Source organism: Crotalus tigris, unplaced genomic scaffold (assembly GCF_016545835.1).
Source record: "Crotalus tigris isolate CLP2741 ecotype Arizona unplaced genomic scaffold, ASM1654583v1 scf7180000017916.3911339, whole genome shotgun sequence".
NCBI lineage: Eukaryota > Metazoa > Chordata > Lepidosauria > Squamata > Viperidae > Crotalus > Crotalus tigris.
In genome coordinates this window covers 3615859-3640388 of record NW_024096718.1, presented here as the reverse complement: position 1 = coordinate 3640388, position 24530 = coordinate 3615859, and the positions used below count along the sequence as shown (strand labels likewise).

The window sequence follows — 24530 nt, the reverse complement described above, 5'->3', positions numbered from 1 at the left end:
CTTCAGTACAAGTTAGATGATCTATGAAAAACTGTTTATCCCTTTTTGATTCATATATTTTCACATTAAGTAGAGAAGCAAAAAAGATTATACTGTAGTGACAATGATGCATACATTGTCAGAAAGAAAAAGACCACATATAATGTGCTTTAAGAAAAGCAGTTAAAGAATACAACAAAAACCCATGATATTTCATAGCAATAAAGAATTACAATTTCTTTTTTTTGAAAATATATCACTATCACTATTGTTTTATTGCTCTTTTGTTATTAAAAAAACAAATAGAAAATAGAAAAGGAAAAAAAGTCAAACAACAAAAATTAGTCTAAGTCACAATTTTTTACACAAGGAACTTAACAAATTAAATGCATGGAGAATATCAAGAGAGCCAGGGATCTAGGTTAGGCTCAAACAAAACAAAATGGGAAATAACTATTGTATTGTTGCCAAAGAAAACTATTTGGAGCTCTTCATGTAGTAAAAAGGAGGTAAACTCAACTCCAGGAATTTTTCGCCTTTTGTGCAACAGAGACTTACTAGGAGTACCTCCCCTTCATTTGCTTGATTTGGTATACAAAATCTTATTTATTTTTTTTACTACTTAGGTTATATTTAATGAAGATAGGTATATTAAGGGTAGTATTTGTTCAAGTCAAGTTGTTTCTTGTTTGCCTAATATAGAGTCAGCTTTTCATATGATTGAGATAACCAAAGGTTTAAACAGAAAAGCTGAAAAAGATCCCTGCAGAGTTGTGGGTGGAAAGAAAAGATAGTTATCTAGTTAATTTTACTGATAAAGCAAACAGTTGAATAAGGACTTAGGAATTAATGTGAGCACAATTAATGCAGCAGTGGAAATTGGTTTGAAGATTTTTATGTAATTCCTGTTTGTAAACAGACTTGCATATAAATCAGAATCAACCATGACAAAACTTTTTTCTTTCATTTTTTTTATTTATAAGAGAGAATGGAAAACAACGGCAATAGCAAAATTTAAAAGACTACTGAAAAACAATTTAGCTTCATTAAAACAGATTATTTATTCAATTTGTATGGCTGCCCATCTCAAACAAGTGACTCTGGGTGGCAAATAATCATAACATCAATTAAAACACAATTCAAAAAGAAGAATTAAATGCATAGAGCAGGCAAGAAATATTATAGTCTGTAGATCTTAGCGTAACTAGGAAACAGGGCCCTTCTTATACATTCTCCTAGCCTGGGCAAATAACTAGATCTTCAATGCCTTCCAAAGGCCAACAAGGTTGGGGCTATCTTATTCTTGGGAGGAAGGATATTCCAGAGGGCAGGTAATATTGAAGAGAAGGCATGTTTTCTGTGCCTCATCAGCCAATAAATCTTGACTGATGGGTCTGGAGTATGCCTATTCTGCCTGACTGTATTAGATGGCTAGAAGCAACTGAGAGAAGACATTCTCTCAGGTAATCTGATTCCAATCATGCATCCATTTTTAAGCAGCCTTGACCAGCTAGGAGGGGCACGGATCTAACACAGAAATGGCCAAAATAATAGCTACAAGCTACAGCCTGTCTCATGTTCAATGAAATTGAACTCCTCTCAGATAACTGTACAAGATTCAGTCCTGTAGTCTCACTGGTCCTGCACCAAGGCTGCAGTCCAACTCAGAGTGAATCTGAGTGATTTTATCTTCCAGATGCTCAACACATTTCTCACAGTGACTCTGAAGATGAACCTCAGAATTATTCCAAGAAGGTTTTAGGTCACCTTAAACAGGGCTGCTGGGTAGCTGTTTGAGGATGTGTTAAGGAGGAAGAAATAATTATATTTCAATACCCTAACCACCATGAGGTAGACTCTAATTGCGCTCTAGCTTGTTCAATCATCTTCACTCTTTTGTTAATTGCCAGTGGCAATATAGGCATCTCTTGCCCTCTTTAACTCCCTTAGCTCCTCTGTATACTGTGGAGAGTTCCAAGATCCAAGGATGCAGAGAGGCTGCTCAGGTGTGATCCAGTCTAAAGTCACAGCAGCTGTCCCATTTCAGACAGGCATCAACGCTCCAGCCAAATCATGTAGCAGACCTGGAACAACCCCAAGCTCCCTCTGGAACCCAATCGATTTCATCAGTTATCAGGGCAACCCCTGCAGAGGGGGATGGTGCCAGAGAACTGGAGGTTCACCAGGAAGTGATCTGACCATGATGGGAGAAAAAGTATCTCTCCCAAATTCACAATACTATGCCACTGTTCTGACAGAAGCAGGTCAGATGTATGAACACTATTATACATCAGGGCCTGAATAATTTGTAACAGGCTCATGGCTATCATGATGGCCATGATTCTCAAGCTACCTCTGACCCCACTCCAGAGAATACAAGATAAAGTTCCCCAAGATCATAAACCTGAGGGATTCCACTACCAACCTGACCACAGAGTCAAGAAGCTGAGACAGAAAGGTTGTTGTACAGCAGAGAGGCTTGTACAATAGGAACAGTCCCAACAAATCCCTCTTAGAATCCAACTGAACGAACAGGTTCTCATGCCTGACAGTCTGAAGGATTAGGATATGTCTCTCAATAGCCTAGGATGACCACTGCCATCTCACTGCCCCTATTCTGGGATCTTGGCTAGTGCCACATTTGGAACCAGCTGGATATATCTCAGAAAGGGGAACCTGTCCCTCTTCTCCCAGACAGGTTTTGGTAATACATGCCAGGTCAGCCTTCTCATCAAGAATTATAGAAGAAGGAAATTATGGTGTAACCTTAGAGAAAGAGAGTATAAATGCACTTATATACTATTGTCAAAAAGATTGGAAGCTGCTTCTTTATAATCTTTTTTTTCTTTTAGTTTACTTTTTCTATTTTCTTATTCACTATTTAATTTTTTATTTTCTAATATTTGTATTGCTTTTCTCTTGTTAGAATTTCATACATATACATACATATATAAACACACCATACATAAAATTTTAACAAGATTAAAAATATGTAATAATAATAAAGATAGAATGTAGAAACTCAAAATTTAAGCTGAGAACAAACACATATAAAGGATAGGATGGCAGTACATTGGTAGACCAAGTACCTCTTCATATATAATTCCTAACTATAGAATAAATAATCTTGTTTTTGTTTTGGAATGCAAAAAGTAAGAGTTTAAGCACTGTACAGGTAGTCTTCGACTTATGAAATTACAGCAGTGCTGAATGAAGGGACTTAAGACCTCCTGCCTAAACCTGGGCCATTGCAGCACCTCAAGATATTAATTGTTGCAATCTGGAGTCTTGGCAATCTGTTTGCACTTATGATGGGTTGCCAAGCCCTCTGCGTATCATGTAATCACCATTTGCAATTTTCCTTGCTGGTTTCCTCAGGAAGTGTAAGGCCGGAAAGACCAAGTCCACACATGAAGGTTCAATTTAACTGATTTATTGCTAAAAGGCTAAGCACAGGAATCTTTAGTCAGCATGTGGTTATGGGTTAGAAGGTCAGTGGCAATCAAGGGAGGGTTGGACTTAGCTCAGTGTTTCTCAACCTTGACAATTTTAAGGCATGTGGACTTCAACTCCCAGAATTCCACCACCAGCAATGCTAGACTCTTTTTCACTTCTCCTGCTGGCTCTGCCACTCCTTCTACAGAAAATCAGCAAGAAAGGTCACAAGGCACTGCTGCAAGACTCTCTCTGGTATCTGGAGTCTGGCTGAAAATGGTCTGTTGAGATCCATTTTGGGATGGACCTTTTTCAGTTAGCCTCTGAGAAGGAGGGGAAGCTTTTCTCTGTTTCAGAAACATTGGATTTGCTGGGAAGCAAGCAAAAGTTAATGAATCATGAAACCATGAGACAAAGTTGCCAGTTTTTATATGAAAAATTGAGTCCTTATCTACAGGACACATGCTGTTGCTGTGCAGTATTTTTCAAAGAAACATAGGAACTTGGAGGTCTTCTAATCCAATATGTATACAGATCAACCTCAATAGAGTTCCGATTATTCTGACTTGCATTCCTTATAGGTTATTGGAAGTGAAATTTAATATGCAACTATTACATGTTAAATATAGCAAATAGTTAAAAATTAAAATTTAGCAATGCTAATTTTGATAAGCGAGTTAGGTACATTTCTTTTGTTTCTTTTCCAGATGGCAAGTGTTACATTTTTTCCCAGATGGCATTTTCCAGATGGCAGATGGCATTTTCCAGAGTCCAGATTTTCCAGATGGCATTCAAATGGAAATACATTTTTCAGATGGCAAAATATTTTAGCAAAATCTTCCTAAGGACTTATATCACTTCTTAATCAGTTTAGAGCCTTGTACTCTATATCTTTGCTTATCTCAGCAATAAGCCTTGCATATTCAATAATAAATAATAGGATGATAGCAGCTTGGAGAATTGTTGATAAAAGAGGTGGGTTCTAACCTGGAAGTGAGTGGCCTTGCATCTTTATGATAGGTAGAAGGGAAACTTGTATGATAGGTAGAAGGGAAACCTCTAATTTCATAGATGGAAAATGGGCAGAAGAGTAGGATAATCTTTATTGTCATTTATTTAAATAAGGGTGCTCTTGCAGCATGTCTCTGAGTTCTTGTTTTGATGCATTCAGGAGTCCTGGGATGCAAATGAACACTAGAATTTGTCAGCTTAATTTGTCAGACTATAATTGAATCAACATAATCAGATAATTGTGGTTTATATCAAAAGTTGTCATCAGAATTAACATTCCACTAATCTTAGTAATGTGATAAAAGACTTAAAAATCAATTCTTGGGAGCCCTAAGTATTTACTTTTTTATAAACAACATCTATGCATTATCTGCTGAGTCATTGCTTTAGCCTTGGGTTGTTCCAGTTGGCCTAGGCTAAAGACAAATAATACTTGTTAAGTCCTCAGCAAAATGGCAATGACGCGAGAAGCAGTTGTAGTTCTCAGGAACCTCTTTATTTCTGTTCAGCATACTGGTTACAAGACGCCGACAACGCCCAAGTCTCCCTGCCCCTTTTATAGGCGATCCCCGGACCAAACTGCAATATTTGGCGCACTTGCACTCTGTGCATGCGCGCGAGTGCTGGCGACAGCCAGTCTGGTCCCGGGCAGCTTGCACCTGCCCGGGACTGTTGCAATGCCCCGAGCCTGCCTTCACAGGCTCAGGACATAATACCCCTTCCCCCCCGGCTAAGACTATAATCATACAAATAATAATATACAACCCAATACGATTGTGATACCCAAACTAGCTTTCGTACCAGTTATCTCTTTTGCTTCTATTGTTCCCCAGTGTTCCATTCTTTTCCTACATGTACAGGAATGCTCTCTGTTAACTCTGTTTTGCCAGTAGGGTTACAAAATCTTCCAAATACTTAGGAGATCTTTTAACTCTCTGTGACCTCCTGATTTCTGGGTACCCTCCAAGTACCCCTTGACTGAGGGGTGCTGTATGCTTGTTCCCCTTGCTTGGCCCTGGTGATTCCCAAGGATTGTGCTCCAATGCCTGGCCTGCTTGCTTGCCCACCGGGCTCGTCAGGCCAGGGCTTCTTTCTCTGTTTGACCTGGTTGTCCTGCCTGGTTGCAGCTCTCTGGCCCTCCTAAGTGACTGCCACTGTTGGGCAACTCTGTAGAACCTCCCAGGTCTGTCCTAGACCTATCAAGAGGCTGTCTTCCCTCATGTTCCCGTTCTGTAACCGGGCTTACTAGGGTTTCAGTACTGTCCCAAAACTCAGTTGTCCCCTGAGTGATGCCAGAGGTGTTGTAATCGGGATTCAGTTCCTCGACCACCTCCCTGTGTGCTTGCCCCCTTCTAGGAGCAGTGGCAGTGTTTGGCCAACTAGACGGAATGTGTGCCAGCTCTCTTGCAGGGTGTGGGTTGTTTGGATGCTCCTGGATATCCTCCCTGACTGGAGTACTGAATGATGCTGGTGTGTAGTGATTATGCCCCCGGGGTGACTCCCTGGCTGGAGTAGGCACTGGTGCCTGAATTCTAGTTGGACTCCATGAATTCCTGTTTGGAGCACTCGCGGAATTTTGGAATGAGCTGTCTGTGGTTCCCTCGTTAATGATAGGATGCAGCCCACACCCTTCCCTTTGCCCATAGGGGTCCCCCTCCCCCCCTGGAAAAAAACCAGGAGTCTCAGTGGGAAGGTCCCGTCTTGTGCGTAGCTGATCGATGTGTCGTCGCAGGACACGACCGTCGTCCAGGGAAACCTCGTAGGATAAAGGACCTGTGACCCTGGACACAGTGGCAGGGACCCATAAATGACCAGGCCCGTAGTTACGAGTCCAAACCGGGACACCCACTAGCAGTTGTCTAGGTGCCCTGGGGTGTGTGATTGTAGAAGGTAGTCTGTCCGGGTGCAACCGGTCAAGCTTGGTAGTCAGTTTGCGCCCCCAACGAAGTTCAGCTGGGTTCCTCCCGGTAGAAGTGGAAGGTGTAGTGCGATAAGAAAGGAGGAAGTCAGCCAACCTGTGATGCCAGTCTCCATAGGTTTGTTTCTTCAAAGCATCCTTGGTGATGCGAACCATGCGTTCAGCCATAACGTTGGTGGACGGGTGGAAGGGCGCAGAGGTGGCATGACGAATCATGTTGGCCTGTAAGAAAGCTTGGAATTCGGAAGAAGTGAATTGAGGGCCATTGTCAGATACGAGGACATCAGGAAGCCCGTGTGCAGCAAAAATTCCCCTCAGTACTTGAATAGTCTTTGCAGTGGTGGTGGAAGAGACAGGTACAACCTCAAGCCATTTTGAATGGCTATCAACCAAGACCAAGAAGAATTGACCATGAAAGGGCCCAGCGTAGTCAATGTGCACCCTAGACCATGGAGACTGTGTTTCCTCCCATCTATGTACAGGAGCTTGGGGCATTTCAGGGCGTGAGCATTGACAAAGGTGGCATGCATGCACCTTAGCTTCAATGTCTCTGTCTAACCCAGGCCACCACAAATGGCTGTGTGCAAGCGCCTTCATACATACAATGCCAGGATGACCCTCGTGGAGGGAACCTAAGACCCTAGTCCTCACTGAGGTAGGAATGACAACTCTGCTCCCCCAAAGCAGACAACCCTGGAAAGTGGATAACTCGTTCCTTTTTGACCAGAAACTCTGAAACTCAGTGCCTGGACAGCTCTCTGGCCATCCAGATAAAACCCAAGATAGGACACGAGAAAGTGTGAGATCTGTGGCTGATTCAGCAGCCACATCCCTGGCATCTAAAGGGGACTCAGGCAAGGCTTGAATTGAGAGGATATTGATTGTTGGTGCAGGGTCAGCCTCTACTACTGGCAGGGGTAATCTACTGAGCATGGCCCATTTCTTTCCCAGGTTTGTGAATTAAGGAAAAATCATAGGCAGACAGAAAGATAGACCATCTCAGCATTCTGGGGGAGATGATTTGGGGGGTTTGTTTATGTGTGGTAAACAGCCCCAACAAAGGCTTATGGTCAGTGAAGACCGTGAAATGCCTGCCATATAGGAAATCATGGAATTTTTTGATTCCAGCAACAACAGCTAAAGCCTCCCTGTCAATCTAAGCATAATTTCACTCTGCAGAAGACAAGGTCCTGGAGTAATATGCAACAGGAACCTGAGTTCCATCAGGTCTGAGGTGGCTTAGTACGGTTCCCACCCCATAAGGAGAAGCATCACAAGCGATGCACACCGGAAGGGATTCATTGAAATGTGCAAGCACACTGTTAGAAGTGAGTAAGGCCTTAATTTCATTGAATCTTGCTTCATGTTTTTGTGACCACTGCCACACTGCCTGTTTGTCCAGGAGCCTATGAAGAGGTTCGGCTACACTAGCCTTGTTTGGAAGGAAGGAGTTGTAAAAGTTCAAAAGGCCCAGGAAGGCCTGTAGTTCGGCCTTGGACTTTGGCCTAGGAGCATGCATAATAGCTTTTAATTTGGACTCAGCAGGGTGAATCCCGGTAGCATCAATTTTGAATCCCAGAAAATCTATAGAAGGCACCCCAATTTTACATTTGTCCTTCTTGAGTTTGAGGCCCGTTTCCCTGAACCTCAGCAGGACAGCCCTTAGTCTCTCAGCTAAGTTGTGTGTAGAGTCTCCAGAAATTAAGACATCATCAAAATAGGGGCAAATCCCTGGTATACCCCGTAGTGTGTTTTCCATTATGCTTTGGAAAATTCCAGGAGCAACATTTACTCCAAATTGTAACCTCTTTACCCTGAATGCCCCCCTGTGGGTCACAATGGTTTGAGCTACAGCGGCAGCATCATCAACAGGCAACTGTTGATACGCCTGAGCTAGGTCAAGCTTTGCAAAAACACGCCCCCCCTTGAGGGAGGCCAGAATATGACTGACCACGGGGACATGATAGGCATGTTGCTGCAATGCCTTATTCAGAGTGCATTTGTAATCTGCACAGATGCGAATGTCCCCATTTGCCTTAAGAGGCGTGACAATGGGGGTCTCCCAAGGACTGGAGTCAACAGGTTCTAAGACTCCTTGCTGAATCAATTTGTCCAATTCGGTGTCAATTTTACCTTTCAAAGCAAAAGGAACCCTTCTTGCTTTAATTCTAATAGGGGTGACAGTGGGGTCTAGTTTTAATGACACAGGGGGTCCTTTGTACGTGCCCAGCTGTGGGCTGAAAACATCTGCAAATTCTTTGCAGACTTCCTGTAGATCTACTGTCCTGTAGATCTACTGTTTGCAAGCTATTGAGCCCTGTGACGTGTATTCCCAAGGCCTCAAACCAATCGAGTCCTATGAGACTCGTTCGCTCACCCCCTACTACTATTACATCTAATGGACCTTCAAAATCCTTGTACTGTACATTAAGGGTGGCCTCCCCCTTAACACACACTCTGGAGTTTTGAAAGTTTGTTAACACAATGTCGGAAGGCCTCAGTTTGGCCTGAAATCCACTGCCAGAACAAATCTTCCTGAACATGTGCATGGAAATGATTGAAAGTGCAGACCCCGTATCCAGTTCCATAGCCAATGGAACCCCTTGTAACTTCACTTTAAGTGACAGCTTTTTCTTAATGGGCTTGTGTGTGCCTGTCCTATAAATGCTTCTTCGCGAAGCACAGAAACCCACCCTGTTTTGGCTGGGGACCCTGGTACCTTTCAGGCGCAATTCTTCTCGAGGTTGTACCTTCTGACAGCCCAGACACACAGCTGCAATGTGGCCCTGTTTTCCGCATGCTCTACAGATAGCGGAGCGAAATCTGCAGTCGGTCCTCTTATGACGACCTCCACAACCGAGGCACTTGGGGACAGCTGAAGAGCCTTCCTTCTGCTTCCCTTCTTTTGTGGGGTAGAGACGGTCTACTTCATCGTCAGGATCCTCCTCTGAGTTCCTTTGGACTCCTTCCTGGTGCACGGACACAGCTTCTGGAGTACTTCTGATCGGCCTCATGTTCTTGATGGTGCCACCTGCTGCCTCTTCTGCAGTAACCTCTCTCAAGGCATCTTGGAATGATAAGTCTTCTTTAGCGAAAAGTCTCTGCTGCAATTCTCTATGTCTCAGTCCGCATACAAATCTGTCTCTCAGCCGTTCTTCTAGATCTTTGAACTCGCAGTGTTTAGCGGCTTTTCTCAGCGCAGCAATGTACTCTTTGGCTGATTCTCTGGGCCGCTGATCCCTCTGTTCGAAGGTGTGGCGCCAAGCGATGACGGACAACTTGGGCTGGAAGTGTTCCTTTAGTAGTTTTTTGAGATCTGTGTAGTTAACAGATTCTAGAGGTGCAGGTGCTGCTATGTTTTCAGTGATCTCGAATGCGTCTTGACCGCAAACGCACAGCAGGGTGGTGGCTTTTAGACTATCTTCTCTTACTTGATTGACTTTAAGATAGTTTTCTACCCTGGCTACGTAGGACTCCCATCTTTCCGGATGCGAGACGTCGAATTCTGAAAGTCTTCCAACTTTTGCCATTTTTGTAGAACAGGAAGGGTCTATCAGCCAGCTTACCCCCGATGTTTGCTGAATTGGCGGGCAGCTGCTGAGTTTAACACCGTTTCCTACTGCTCAGGACTCTAGGGTAAGCTTACAACTTGTCTGCAGCCGTTGTAAGTCATCCCACCTTCATCGCCAGTGTTAAGTCCTCAGCGAAATGGCAATGACGCGAGAAGCAGTTGTAGTTCTCAGGAACCTCTTTATTTCTGTTCAGCATACTGGTTACAAGACGCCGACAACGCCCAAGTCTCCCTGCCCCTTTTATAGGCGATCCCCGGGCCAAACTGCAACATTTGGCGCGCTTGCACTCTGCGCATGCGCGCGAGTGCTGGCGACAGCCAGTCTGGTCCCGGGCAGCTTGCACCTGCCCGGGACCGTTTCAATGCCCCAAGCCTGCCTTCACAGGCTCAGGACATAACAATACTGTTATATATCTACATTAGGTTTAGTGAGAATAATCAAATAGTTCTAGATTATGATGAATAAAAATTGCCTAACTGAAAAGAGATACAGAACAATAATTGATCCAGAAATACAGTTCCTTGAGCATTGGAAAAAAGTTTGAACAGTAGGACTAAAATGTGCTTCTACTCTTAATTTTTTTGAGGGGGAAGGGAAAGAATCTTAGCTTTTAGAAATTTATATACTCGAATGATTTGAGGACATTTAAAGATTTCTATTAATATTTTAAAATTATGCAGTTATTACACTACATTATATTGCATTATGTTTACAATATTCTGTAGTACAAATGCAAAATAAATAGACAAGAATCTCTGATATATGCTGTTATATGTACTGAATAAAATGCTTTTGTCTCTATTATGTCCTTAAGCTAAAAGTTGTAAACGCAAACATCTAATTTTTTAAATTTATCTGTATTGCTAGAAATGAAGAGTGTGGGTATAATAAAGTTGAAATACTTTCAAATTAAAAAGATTTAATCTTGAAAAAATATCTGACAACTAGTAGCAAGCAGTACTTGAAAATTAGAGAATCTATTTTCAACTGATTGAACAAGCATTTCATTTGCCAATTACAGCTGACTTTAAAGGGACCAGCTGCCTGTGTCAGCAGCATAGAGTTACCAGGGTAACAGTGGCTATTCAAAGAAGAATGTAGCTGAGTGGGCAAGTTTTTGATCTGTAAGTTGAGGGAAAGAATTTGATGTGATCATCCATTAGGTCTTCTACAGTAATCACACACATTGAAGTACTAAACACTATATTACTGGTGTATAGTAGCCTATAATTCTGTTGTGTTTGTATGAGATTTTAGTTACTTCGTTTTTAGGAGCTAAAGAGTTTATAATAAGCAATTATACATTTTTAGTTTCAAGGCATAGTAGTGAGACACTGCTATATACAGTATCTAACTGTAGCATTTAATTTGCAATTGCAGAGATAAAATATCTTTCCAATTCTGGATTTCATAATTTGCCCTCTTTCAGTAAGAAGAAACATTCAGAACTGTTTTCAGGGAAAAGATCTACCTACCCTCTGAACTGGAGATACTTATATTTGTACTGTTAATATTACTGGCTATTCATATTGTCTTTCACATTATTTGATTTTCTGAAACAATGATTCAAATTTGCAAAAAGGCAACATTTTCTTCTCTTCTGTACCAGGAAAAAGTAGGCAGGATTTAGACCACATTGGTCCTATTGGTCCTCACATGCCCTCAGAGACTTTGAATATGCCTTGCTGTGAATTCCAAAGCCCAGAATCCATCTCCAAACTATTTTGCTATTTAGAAGATTGTGGGAGGGGACTAGGATAATGCCTGGGTAAACAATATGCAGGAATGACCTTTCTCTTCATACTCTAGTCCAGGGCTTTTCAACCTTTTCACCCATTGTACCATTTTTAGGATATGGCAACATCCAAGTACCACCAGTCGCCTAGCAAGGTGTCAAAAACTTGACCCCCCCAAAAAAGGAAAAAAGTGATGAAGTACAGGTAGTCCTCAACTTACAACATTTCGCTTAGTGACTGTTCAAAGTTACAATGACACAGCCAAGCCACAGCCGAGCAAGACACCTGCCTGCCCACTCAGCAGCACCCTTCCTCCTGTCCGAGGTTTTCATTGTTGTGAGCATTTCTTTTGAGGATTGGCAGTGGGGATGGGGTGGGGGGGTGTTTGGTTTTTATTCCCCCATCTGCTGGGTGGTTGCAGCAGGTTTTGGTCACTTCACATGACCCTGGGACACTGACCGTCATAAATATGAATCAGTTGCCAAGCATCTGAATGTAAATCACAAGACCCTGGAGAGGCTGCAACATTCCAGCTGATCGGCGCGTCTTCTGGGCTCAGCAGAAGTGCCAGGATCAGCACTAAGCTCCAGCTGGAGCCTGGCACTGATCCTAGTGCTTCCACTGAGCCCTGACAGCCCTGCAGCTCCAGACATCTCTCGCTCAGGCTTGTGCGGTGGTGCCACTGGTTCAGCTCATTCCCTTCCCCCGCTACCACTTTTCTAGGATGGTCGCATACCACCTGCCAGGTGCCAATGTACCACAGGTGGTACCTGTACCACTGGTTGAAAAGCCCTGCTCTAGTCTATACAGAATTTGGAAGCAGTTAATCTGTAATGATACAGAGGACTTTTCATAACCCATTAAATCTTTTCAGCTCGTTGAAGTTGATCGGAGCATATTACTCTTTTCTCCAGCATGAGGATGCAGAATCCATGAATGGGTTTAGATTGTCTTCCTGCCCAATTAGACTAGGTCTGACAAAGTAGCCACGCCTCCTGCTGGGTCCTATGCTTCCCAGACACGACTTAGTCTTCAGCCCAGCAGGACACAATTGTCGTTGGCTCCCTTATCAGACTTCTGGACAGGTTGTAATTTTCCTTTTTCCCTTTCGTGGATTCTCCTCCTTAATTACAGCGCTGGGATCAGCGCTGTCCCAAACGGCCAGCAACCTTTATTCCTTCCCCTCCAATTTAATTTAAATTTAAAGTGCTGGGCTCAGCTTCCCGGCAGGGAAAGGAGGGCCTTCGCTAGGCCAGCTGAGAGCCGGTTAGCCATGCCGGCCCCAAGCCAGCTGAGAGTCGGCCTCAAGCCTCCACTGTGGTCCTGTTTTTGGCGCACTGATTGCGGCCGCCATTTTTGGACCGCGCCGTCAGCCTCCGCGCCCAAGCCAGCTGAGAGTCGACCGAAGCCGCCACTGCGATCCTGTTTCTTGGTGCGTCAATCACGGCCACCATTTTTGGGCCGTATGGTCAGCCTCCTTCGCGCTCAACGCTGCAGGGGACCAGCAAGGAGAAGCGGACATTGCTAAGCCATTGCTAGAGGGTCGACCAGCTGACCCTCGGTCCCAAGGCCGCCTCTGCACTCCTGCCTTCGGTGTGCGGCCGCTATTTTGAGGGACCACGCACCCAGCGCAGCCTTACCTTTTAAAACTTTGCCGCTTCAGCTGGAGGCCAGCTGATCACGAGACTCCAGGCAGTGGGGATAGGGAGTGCTTTTTTGATCAGCCTCAGGCCGGCCTGACCTCCATCTAACCCCTCCCAACAAAGGCAGGCAGCACTGGAATGATCTAGGCCAGGGGCCCTCCTCCACCAGCAATAGCCTAACCAATGCAGGGGATCAAGAGGATCCTAGCCAGTGATCTCACAGATCACTGCAGTTAGGCCTTTAGCCATAGCTAAACTTCACAACATCAAAGTGTGCAGGCACTTATCACTAGGATGATTTGCTGCCACTGGCAAAGGCATGTGTGTGCTGGCGCTCGCCAAAATGTGGTTTTGGCCGCCCCGTCCGCCTGACCACTGTGCTATCAATGCGCTTTCAGGCATCGATAGCCATCAGGAGCATTTTGGTGCGTGAGAGGCCATTCTGGTCCAGCAGCCACCATAGTCTAGAGCAGTAATTCTCAACCTTCCTAATGCCGTGACCCTTTAATACAGTTCCTCATGTTGTGGTGACTCCCAACCCCCCATCCAGCTGGCTGGGGGTATCGAAAACTTGAGCCAAAAAAAGAGAGGAAAAAATGGGAAAGCATAGTTAGTCCTCGACTTACAACAATTTGCTTAGTGACTGAAGTTACAACAGCACTGAAAAAGCGAATTATGATCATTTTTTATACTTACGATTGTTGCAGCATCCCCAGGGTCATGTGATTTACATTCGGATGCTTGACAACTGATTCATACTTATGATGTTCACAGTGTCCCAGGGTCACATGATCAATGGCCAGGGGGCATGGCCAGCTGATCACTCAGATTGCAGAGTGCCTGTGAGGGGGAATCTGTGGGTCTCTGGGATGGGACTGGGGTGGATGCCTGCCTCCCTTCTCTCCCCTTGTCCCTTCCTTCCTTCTTTTCTTCCTTTCCTTTACCTCCCTCTTAGTCTCTTCCTCCTTCCCTCTCTCTCTCTCCCACTGTCCCTTCTTTCCTTCCTTTCCTCCACCTCCCTTAGTCTCTTCCTCCTTCCCTCCCTCTTTCCCATTGTCCCTTCCTTCTTTCCTTCCCTTCCTTCACCTCCTTCTTAGTCTCTTCCTCCTTCCCTCCCTGTCTCCCATTGTCCCTTCCTTCTTTCCTTCCTTTCTACCTTAGTCTCTTCCTCCTTCCCTCCCTCTTTCCCATTGTCCCTTCCTTCTTTCCTTCCTTTCCTTCATCTCCCTTAGTCTCTTACTCCTTCCCTTCCTCTTTCCCATTCTCCCTTCCTTCCTTTCCTTCCTCCCTTTTAGTCCCTCCCTCCCTTCCTTCCTTCCCTCTTTGTCCCTTCCTTCCTTCCCTCCCTTCCATTGTTCCTTCCTTCCTTCCTTCCTTCCTTCCTTCCTTCCTTCCTTCCTTCCTTCCTTCCTTCCTTCCTTCCTTCCTTCTCTCTGTCATTGTCCCTTACTTCCCTCCCTCGTCCCTTCCTTCCTCCCCCCCCTGTGCCCAGGAAGGGACAAGGGGAGGGGGACAGGCTGCCAGAGGCAGAGCTCTGCCCAGCTCACTTGCTCAGCTTCGCCAGAAAACATGCCGCTTGCTAAGTTAGCAGAAACCCCAGGATCAGCACCGGGCTACAGCTGATTCGCGCTTCTGCTAAATTAGCCAGCGGCATGTTTTCTAGCAAAGCTCGAGCAAGTTTGCTGGGCAGGTGCCAAGGAGAGCTGCTACAGCTGACCTGCTTCTTGGCTGCTCTGCAGAAGCATGGATCAGCTGTACAGGTTCGCCCCGATTCTGGACAAGAGGGAAGGAAGGAAGGAAGGATGGAAGGGACAAGGGGAAAGAGGGAGGGAAGGAGGGACAAAGAGGGAGGCGAAGGAAAGGAAGGAAGGAAGGAAGGGACAAGGGGAGAGAGGGAGGGAAGGAGGGACAAAGAGGGAGGTGGAGGAAAGGAAGGAAGGAAGGAAGGAAGGAAGGAAGGAAGGAAGGAAGGAAGGGACAATGGGAGAGGGAGGGAAGGATGAAGAGACCAAAAGGGAGGGAAGGAAAGGAAGTTCCAGCCAGCAGAGGCTTGGCAGCCCGGCTGCCGAGGAACAGAAGAGTGCAAAGCCAAGGAGAAGAAAGTGGCGGTTTCCTCCCAAAGGGGGCTCCTTTTCTCCACCCCTTCCCTGGGTTTGTGGGGAATTTCTCATCACCAACACTGACAGGTGCTCCTTCGAGCCCGCCATGAGCATTCTCGCCCCCTTTGCTTCTCCCCCCCGCTTTCGTGAGGATTGTGGTGCCCTTGGGAAGCCGATCGTGCTTTGAAGCTTAGGAGAGGAGGAGGAGTCCCTTCCTCCTTCCCTCCCTCTCTCCCTGTAATGCCCTGGCGGGCTCGACATGAATGGGCGGAGGAGGAGTCGAGGATGGGTGGGGTGGCAAAGGAGACTGGCGGCCGTCGCCAGACCTCCCGGCTGACAAGCGCAAGTTCAGGGGTCGCCAGCTAATGGGCGCAGGAGTCGGGTGCTGCGGCGGCCTCCCATTTGCTGACCTGCGTGCACGAGAAGAAGTCAATCCGGTTGCTGCACAATGAGTCTCTGGGGATGGGGGGGCCTTGCTCTGCGCCTGCGCTCTTCATGTGCTCCCTGCAGGGCACATTTGGTAGAATTCATGCAGACTGCCGCCAAGCAGCATATTTTCCACAAACAAGTGAGGTGGAGTGGAGAGGGTGAGGGAGAAAAGGTGGTTGACAAGTCCTGCCTAAGACCATCAGAAATATGTGTTTTCTGATGGTTGCGACTCACAGGTTGAGAACTGCTGGTGTAGAGCAATTACTGGCTCTGCCAGTATCTGGGATCACTACCACACCCAGCGCTCTGCTCCCATACCCTGAGATCCTTCTCAAACAACAATGAGGGATCTCAGCCATGATGGCAGACAACGTGACACCTCAGACCGCACAGGGTGCTCCTGGTACTCCTGTGCCAGGGAACCCCAAGTCCTCCAAGTTGGAGGCTGCAGGAAAGCTTAAGGCCAAGGCCAAAGCTGTTCCTGGTAAGAAGCCCTCTAAGGCAGCTGAGAAGGAGGCCAGCAGGAGACACCTAGCCTTAGAGAAGCAATTCTCCAAGGTCCAACTGCTGAACACCAGGGACGGTCCATGCTCCCCCGGTCCCACACGAGGGTTCACTATTCAACCCACAGCTGGCTCCATCTGGTTCCCTAGTTCAATGGGCCTGGTTCCGGAAGGTAAAACCGGGCAAGGTGAAGGTCTGCTTCTCAACCAGGGGCCAAGCCCCCAATGGGTGGCCTCTTCACCCAGGGTCCAATCAGCGCCAGAGGCCACATTCACACCCACAGTGGTCAGACCTTGTCCTATTGAACCTCAAGAGGTGTGGCCAGAGCAGCTGCAGGAGTTACTTGCTCAAGCGTTTGTCCAGGGCATGGCATCCTTGTTCAACCAGAGGCCCAGGCCAGAATTCATGACACCCACGACTCCTTCTCACTACTGGGCGGAAACCCCGGGATATCCTGAATATGTCTTGTCTGATCACTCCTCTCAGGACAGAGACTCAGGTCCCGAGGAGTGTGGGTCAATGGACATCCAATTATCCGAAGATGAGGAGTCTGCTCCGGACTCTCCCTTCGTTGGTCTATTTGACTCAAGCTTGTTTAAGTCACTTCTACTGAAGGCAACTACCTCAGCCAAGGTTTGCCCTGTTCAGGAGCCCCAACTGGTTCCTTCCACCAGCCAGGACTCAAAGCCCCTCTTCTCCGAGCCCATGATTACGGAGAGACATATCCCTTGTTCCTCCTTCTTCCTGAACACCATTCAAAAGCAATGGGGAACTCCTGGCACCCTCCCATCACTGGGAGGAACGGACAAAAAGTTATTTAACATCGCCCCGGCCTTGTCAGAGCTATTGGAAGTTCTGACCGTTGATGAATCACTAACACCAATTTTTTCTCCTTCCACTGGGTCAGGAGACATGGCTGAGGCCTTAAAAACAGAGGACAGAAAATCTGAGTTTTCTTTATGCAGATCTCACCAAGCCTCGGCATGGTCGGTTAAGGCATCCACTTCCACCTCCTTCTTTGCCAGGACTTTCATTATATGGCTTCGAGAGGTCCAAGCCATGATTCCCCTGGACCAGGTTCGTGCTCATCAAAATCTGGGTAAGTTAGTGGCCACATCCAAATACATGGCGGACACATCACTACACGCCGCCAGATTTTCATCTTGAGCCATAGCCTCTAACGTCACAGCCCGCAGGCTCCTATGGCTCAAGCAATGGCGAACGGATTTAAAATCCAAGTGGCGCCTGGCGACTGCTCCCTATCATGGCGGGCAACAGTTTGGAGAGGCGCTTAACCCTTATCTGGTAGAAAACAGAGACAAGCGTAAGGTGTTGGCCGACCTTAACAGAAGGGCGGACAGGCGGTCCAACCTGTACTCATGTAGGCCGCAGTTTCGATCAGGATCAGGATCAGAGTGGGCTCAGTCTCCTCACCCCTTTCACTCCAGACCTGACCGCCAATCGGAGCGCCCCACTCCAATGCACCGATAGCAATTTCAGGCTAAACGGCCTTTCGGGGCATGGGAGGCCATCCTTTCAGAAGAAACAAGTGACTCCAGGACGGTCCTCCCCATAGGCGGCAAACTCATCTTCATTCGCGAATGGGAAGTCACCACCACAGACGCCTGGGTGCTCAACACCATCAAGTACGGCCTTCCCCTCGAGTTTTCATCCCATCCCCCAGAACGATTCGTTTCTTGCCCAGCTCATGAGTGAAGCCATTCATCACCTTTTGGAAATCAGAGCCGTAGAATCACTGCCGGCTGGACAACTGGGAAGGGGATTCTACTCCATCCTCTTTGTTGTGCCAAAGGCTTCAGGAGGTTGGAGAGCAATACTAGACCTGAAGGGACTAAACTCTCATCTCGTCTACAAAAGGTTCAAGATGCAGACACTTCAGTCCATTCTGGCCAGCATCAGAAGACATGATTTCCTAACATCTATCAATCTCACGGTAGCGTACCTTCACGTCCCCATCCTCCATGACCATCGGAGATTCCTTAGGTTCTGTTACACAAACCATCACTACCAGTACAAAGCTCTCCTTTCGGTCTTTCATCTGCTCTAAGAGTATTTACCAAGATCTTGGCAGTCCTGGCTGTTCACCTAAGGCTGGTCCCAGTACGGGTCCAATGTTACCTGGACGACATCCTCATCCAATCTACCTCCTTGCAGAGGCTCGGTCGGACCTGGCCTTGGCCATCAGGACCCTTTAAGACCACGGTTTCTCGGTGAATTTCCAAAAGAGCCAGATAGAGCCTTCAACCTGCCTCCTTCACCTAGGCGTGATCATAGACACAAATCTTTGCAAGGTCTGTCTGTCGCCGGAACGTCGGGACAGCATTCTGGCCCTGATCAGACAGGTACGGAGAGAGCGGGTGGTCACATTGGCTACACTCTCCCAACTGTTAGGAAAAATGGTTTCCTGTATGGGGATAGTACCATGGGCCAGGCTACACTCCAGAACCCTTCAATGGTTTCTGCTCCCATTTGAGAGGCAGGGCACCAGCTCCTCCAACCAGAAGGTAAAGGCCCCGCTTCAAACCCTAGAGTCCCTTCAATGATGGACATCCCCAGTGATAGCCAGAGGCTCCTTATTCAAGGAACCAGCCAGGCTTACTCTATCCACCAGTCTGTTCAGCTGGGGGGCATACCTGCACTCACAGTTAGCTCAGGGCCAATGGTCACAGTCAGACCTCAAACACAACATAAACTGGTTAGAGCTCAGGGCCATACATCTGGCACTGCGCCACAGGGTGGCAGGACAACATGTCCTAGTGCTCACGGACAACATGGCAGCGAAAGCCCATGTGAACCGGCAGGGCGGTACCCGCTCCAGGCTCCTCATGACAGAGGCCCAGTTGCTGAATACTTGGGCAGAGGCCAACCTCTCTTCCCTCAAAGCAGAGCACATCTCGGGAGAGGCAAACCGGCAGTCGTACTCCTTGAGCAGGGCGACAGTGGATCACTCAGAGTGTCACCTGCATCCCGATCTATTCAGAGAGATCTCGGAGAGGTTCGGATTTCAGTGCGGGACCTGTTCACCTCCCCGGCAAATGCACAACTCCCGAGATTTTTCTTCTGGTTTCCATCTCCAGGGGCGGAGCAGGCGGACGGCCTCCGCAGTCCATGGCCCGAGGACCTGTTCTATGCCTTTCCCCCTCTCCCTTTGCTCCAGGTCATTATCCGGAAGATACTACAGGAACAGGCAGAGGTGATACTAGTTGCTCCACACTGGCCGAGACCGTGGTTTGCGACCTTGTGAGCCTTTCCATCTCTCCACAGTGGAGGATTCCTCCAGATCATGTGACACACAGCCAGGGGGCTCTGCAGCACCTGGACCCTGAGTGGTTCCAGTTAGCCGCCTGGCATTTGAATGGCGGCTCCTGACCTGGGAGGCCTATTTGGCGGGTGTAATCTCCATGATTCAGGCCTCCAGACGCTCCTCGACCAACAGGATCTACGACTCCTCATGGAAGAACTTTTGCCATTGGTGCACAAGAAACCACTTCGATCTCTTGACCATCACCATTCCGAAAATCCTTGAATATTTATTGGAGGGGCTCTACAAGGGCTTGGCACTCAATACCATCCGCAGGCAAGTGACGGCTCTATCCACGGTGTTTACATGTGACAATTCAACACCATTGACTCAACACCCCATGGTGCGGTCCTTTATCAAGGGCGCCACTAACATCAAGCCACCCATGGTTCACCGTTATCCCTCTTGGGAACTCCCGTGAGTCTTGCAGGCCCTAACCTCGCCACCGTTTGAGCCCATCAAGACATGTTCACTACGGTTCTTAACCATGAAGATAGCTTTCCTCATAGCCGTCACATCGGCCAGACACATCTCAGAACTAGCTGCTCTCTCTGTCAGAGAGGACCTATGTGTTTTTTATAATGACAGGGTGGTCCTCAAACTGGATCCATCCTTCGTACCAAAAGTAAATTGTTTGTTCCATAGATCACAGGAGATGATTCTCCCAAATTTTTGCCCTCGACCATCTCACCCATTAGAGTGCCAATGGCACACCTTGGACGTTCGAAGGGCGTTGTGCCATTACCTCAAGCGAACTTCAGCCTTTCGCAAGTCAGAAGCACTCTTTATTTCCTTTCAACCTTCTTCCATGGGACAGAAGATCTCGTCTTCAACAATAGGCAGGTGGATCAAGGCGTTCATCGCAAGAGCGTATCAGTCACATTCCCTGTCAGTCGCAAAACATATCACTGCTCACTCCATCTGCAGCGCTGCAACATCAGCAGCGTGGGCCTCACAAGCATCCATTGGGGATATCTGTAGGGCGTCGACCTGGTCCTCACCTTCCCCATTCGTGAGGCAGTACAGGCTGGATAGATTTGCCTCCATGGATGCCTCATTCGGTGGGAGAGTGCTCCAGCAGGTGGTGCCAACAAGTGGGACACAGGACCAGACAGAATCTCTCCCATAGGGACAGGGTAGCTTTGGTATGTCCCATTCGTGAATTCTCCATCCTCATGCTGGAGAAGGGGCGTTGACTTACCTGAACGCCTTTTCTCAGCATGAGAATGGAGAATCCACACCCATCCTTTTTTTGGTCCGTCAGGCCTGTGTTAGGGGTAGGGGAACCAATACATCGGACTATCATCAATAGCTTCACCTTCGTCGTGTCTGGGAAGCACAGGACCCAGCAGGAGGCATGGCTACTTTGTCAGACTTAGTCTAATTGGGCAGGAAGACAATCTAAACCCATTTGTGGATTCTCCATCATCATGCTGAGAAAAGGCGTTCAGGTAAGACAACGCCCCTTTTCCTGTCCTATGCAACTTCTTAATCATAGTCAGTGACTTCTGCAGGAAAGACATCCTAATGTGGTATTCTCAGAAATCTTTTCCAACACCAAAGTTCTTTCTGCTTCTTCATAGTCCAACTTTGTTAGAGAATTTTAATTTCTCTATTGGTGAAAAAATAAATCAGAAGCTCTCACAGTTGACTGCATTTAGCTGATTCAAAATAACTTATTTATATTTATATCAAAATATTTATAATACCATACATTCTTCTTTACAGCAACATAGTTCAATTGAAGACTTCTTACAGAGAGATACAGAGACAGACCTGAGACTGGAAATCCAGCTCCTAACTCAATACTTTTTGCACAGATTCAGTAGCACTTTCTTCACATTGGTTGACTGAGTTACCACATGACTCTTCCTGCTCATGAATATTCCAACAAACTTTCACTTCCATAGACTGTCATTGGGAAAACCATTGAATGATTCTGATCTTTGTATGTACCGACACATTATGACATTTTAATATTTTTTTCCAAGGTCTTCATTTCTATTCTAGCAAGTACTAGAATGTGGAATATTTATTGACTGCTTCTTTCTTATTGTTCATAGTCAATCCTAAAAGGGATGAGCTGTCTACTAGTTCAATTTATTTGTTGTCAGGTCCAAGATTTCCTGCATTTAGTACCCATTGCATTTAGTTTGGCCTTTTTTTATATTTAATTTTAATTCCATATTTCACTGTGCTTCTTGACTTTTGTTAATAGAATTTCCATGTCACTTGCATTTTCAGTTCTCAGCATAGTGCAGGTTATTGTTTCATTCTCCAAATTTAAAAGCACATTCATTTTCCAATCTAGCTTGTCTCAATATATATTCAGCATACAGGCTGAATAAGTAAAACATATACAGTTTTGTCTCATTCCTTTGCTGACTTGGAGCCTGTCTGTTTTGCTATCTTCTGTTCAGATTAAGGCATTTGTACCTGTGTACTAAATTTGCATGAGGACAATGAAATATATTGGAAAGTCACATTTATACTAATCCAAAGTTTATTAAATTATTTCTGGGATCAAATATCATGGAAAAACATTTTATAAGATTTTATTAGTTTTTTCCATACATATAATAATAATTTTTCAACCAACGTGCTGTCTGAGTTTAAATACTCTAATACATATTTAATTCCTAATCCTTTATTCTTTCCTCTAACCATCAGTAAAGTAAGACCCAAATTTGATAATATTCTGTTTCTTCTTTTTCTTTCAGTCTCATAGTCAATCTGTCCATCTCTGCGCATTCCAATATTTTTTTGATTATTTCTTTATCTAGTGGTATTCCTTCATTTTTCCAATATTGCACAAATATTATTCTTGCCGCTGTTGTGACATGTAAAATCAAATATAGGCTTTGTTTATTAATCTTTTCTGGCATTATACCTAATAAAAAAAGTTCAGGTTTAATCTACATATTCTCCCAACATCTTTTCTAATCGAATGTGTATCTTTTTCAAATAATTCTTTGGTTTATCACATCTCCACCAAACATGATAGTACATGCCTGAGTTATGTTTACATTTCCAACATCTATCTGACATATTTTAAAATATTTTTGCTAATCTTGATGGTGGCTAATGCCATCTATAAAACATTTTATATAAATTTTCTTTATAGGAAGTTGACATTGTCAGTTTATGAGAAGAAAATGATACATAACTTAGTAGATGAAAAAGGATGTCTACAATTTTAAAATGAAGAAATAAAGATAAATAAGGAATATTACAAGAAATTATGATATAGAACAGGGGTGTCAAACTGCTGGCCTGCGGGCCGGGTTCATCATACCGGAGCCGCGCCCACCCCATTGCTGGCAATGGTGAAAAAGCTCCGATACGTTGCGCGACATCACATGATGTCGCGAGTTTGACATGTCTGATATAGAAGAAACTCCAAGAGAGAGAATGATTCAATATCTAGAAGAAAATAATCTTCCCCAAATTCCAGAGACATTTAAGACTATGTTAGAGGAAAAAATTACAATGATGGAAATATCAGATGCCATAAGAAGAAAAAAATGAAAAAAAAAACAAAACACCGGGTCCAGATGGATTACCGGCGGAGTTATATAAAACCCTACAAGATATACTAAGTGAACCATTGAAAGACATCTGTAATGGACTTTTGCTGGAAGCTAAACTCCCAGTCACATGGATGGAAGCAAACATTACTTTAATACCAAAAGAAGATTCAGATTTGACACAGATTAAAAACTACAGACTGATATCATTGTTCAATGTGTATTATAAAATTTTTACTTCAATAATGGCAGGGAGATTGAAAAAAATACTTAATGGAATTTATATATCCAGACCAAAATGGTTTTCTACCAAAGAGACAAATTAAAAACAATTTAAGAGTGATAATGGACATATTAGAATGCTATGAATTACATCCAGGGAAACAATTGGCACTAATATTTCTAGATGCCCAAAAGGCATTTGGCAATGTTTCTTGGCAATTTATGACTCAGCAACTACAAATAATGGACTTTGGACAGATCTTTATAAATATGATAAAAACAATATATAACAAACAAACAGCAAAAGTGATTGTGAATGGAGATTACACTGAGAACTTTGAGATAAGTAAAGGTACAAGGCAAGGATGTCCACTATCTCCATATAGAGATATTCTAAATTCTGAAGGGAATTTAAAAACTAAACAAGAAATGGAAAATCAGGGGATCAACTTGTCGTGGTGGGCACATTTACAAATGCAAATTAGATATGAAAAAGACGTTAAACTATGGATTTTATAAAGAACAGACGGTATTTGATAAGACTTTGTTAACTTCAGATGAGAAACTAATTAAGAAAATGTATAATTTCTTATTAATTTGGGAAATGAGAAGCGAACAAGTTAAAGAAACAGTGATAAGATGGGTGAAAAAATTTGGATATAACATAGAATTAGAAAAATGATAAAATTTATGGGAAAGGAAAAACATTTTTTTTTCTTCCATTCAGTCATGTCTTATTCTCAGAGAATGCCTGGACAGGTCCCTGCAGTTTTCTTGGCAAAGTTTTAACAGAAGTGGTTTGCCATTGGCTCCTTGCTAGGTATGAGAGAAAGTGACTAGTCACCCAACTGGATTTGTACTCAAGACGGGAATTCATGGTCCTCCAATTTCTAGCCTGATGTCTTAACCACTACACCAAATTGGCTATTTAGTGTAAGTTTCTTTAGTCAAGAACATAAAATATAATTTTTTTTCAAGCTTAGTTTTTTCAAACTTAAACCATGCCTAATTTATGACAGTGATTATGTGCACAGAACATGCTAGGTCAGTTATATTAAACAAAGCTATATTACTGTTTAGCATAACACATGGATCCAGTCTCTATTTGCTTGCACTTACTGTCATATTCTGGC

The 24530-nt window shown here is 45.1% G+C and overlaps 1 protein-coding gene across 5 annotated transcripts in view; it reads left to right on the top strand.

Annotated features, from left to right (window-relative positions):
* The window catches only part of FRS2 (fibroblast growth factor receptor substrate 2), a 65543-nt gene that overhangs the window by 25306 nt on the left and 15707 nt on the right, over positions 1-24530 (top strand). For 2 of the 5 annotated variants that reach the window (XM_039344504.1, XM_039344503.1), the window contains one exon: positions 4122-4389. The exons of the other annotated variants lie outside the window; for them this stretch is intronic. The gene's annotated coding sequence lies outside the window, so the exon portion shown is untranslated. The remainder of the gene's footprint in view (positions 1-4121; positions 4390-24530) is intronic. 5 annotated transcript variants of the gene reach the window in all.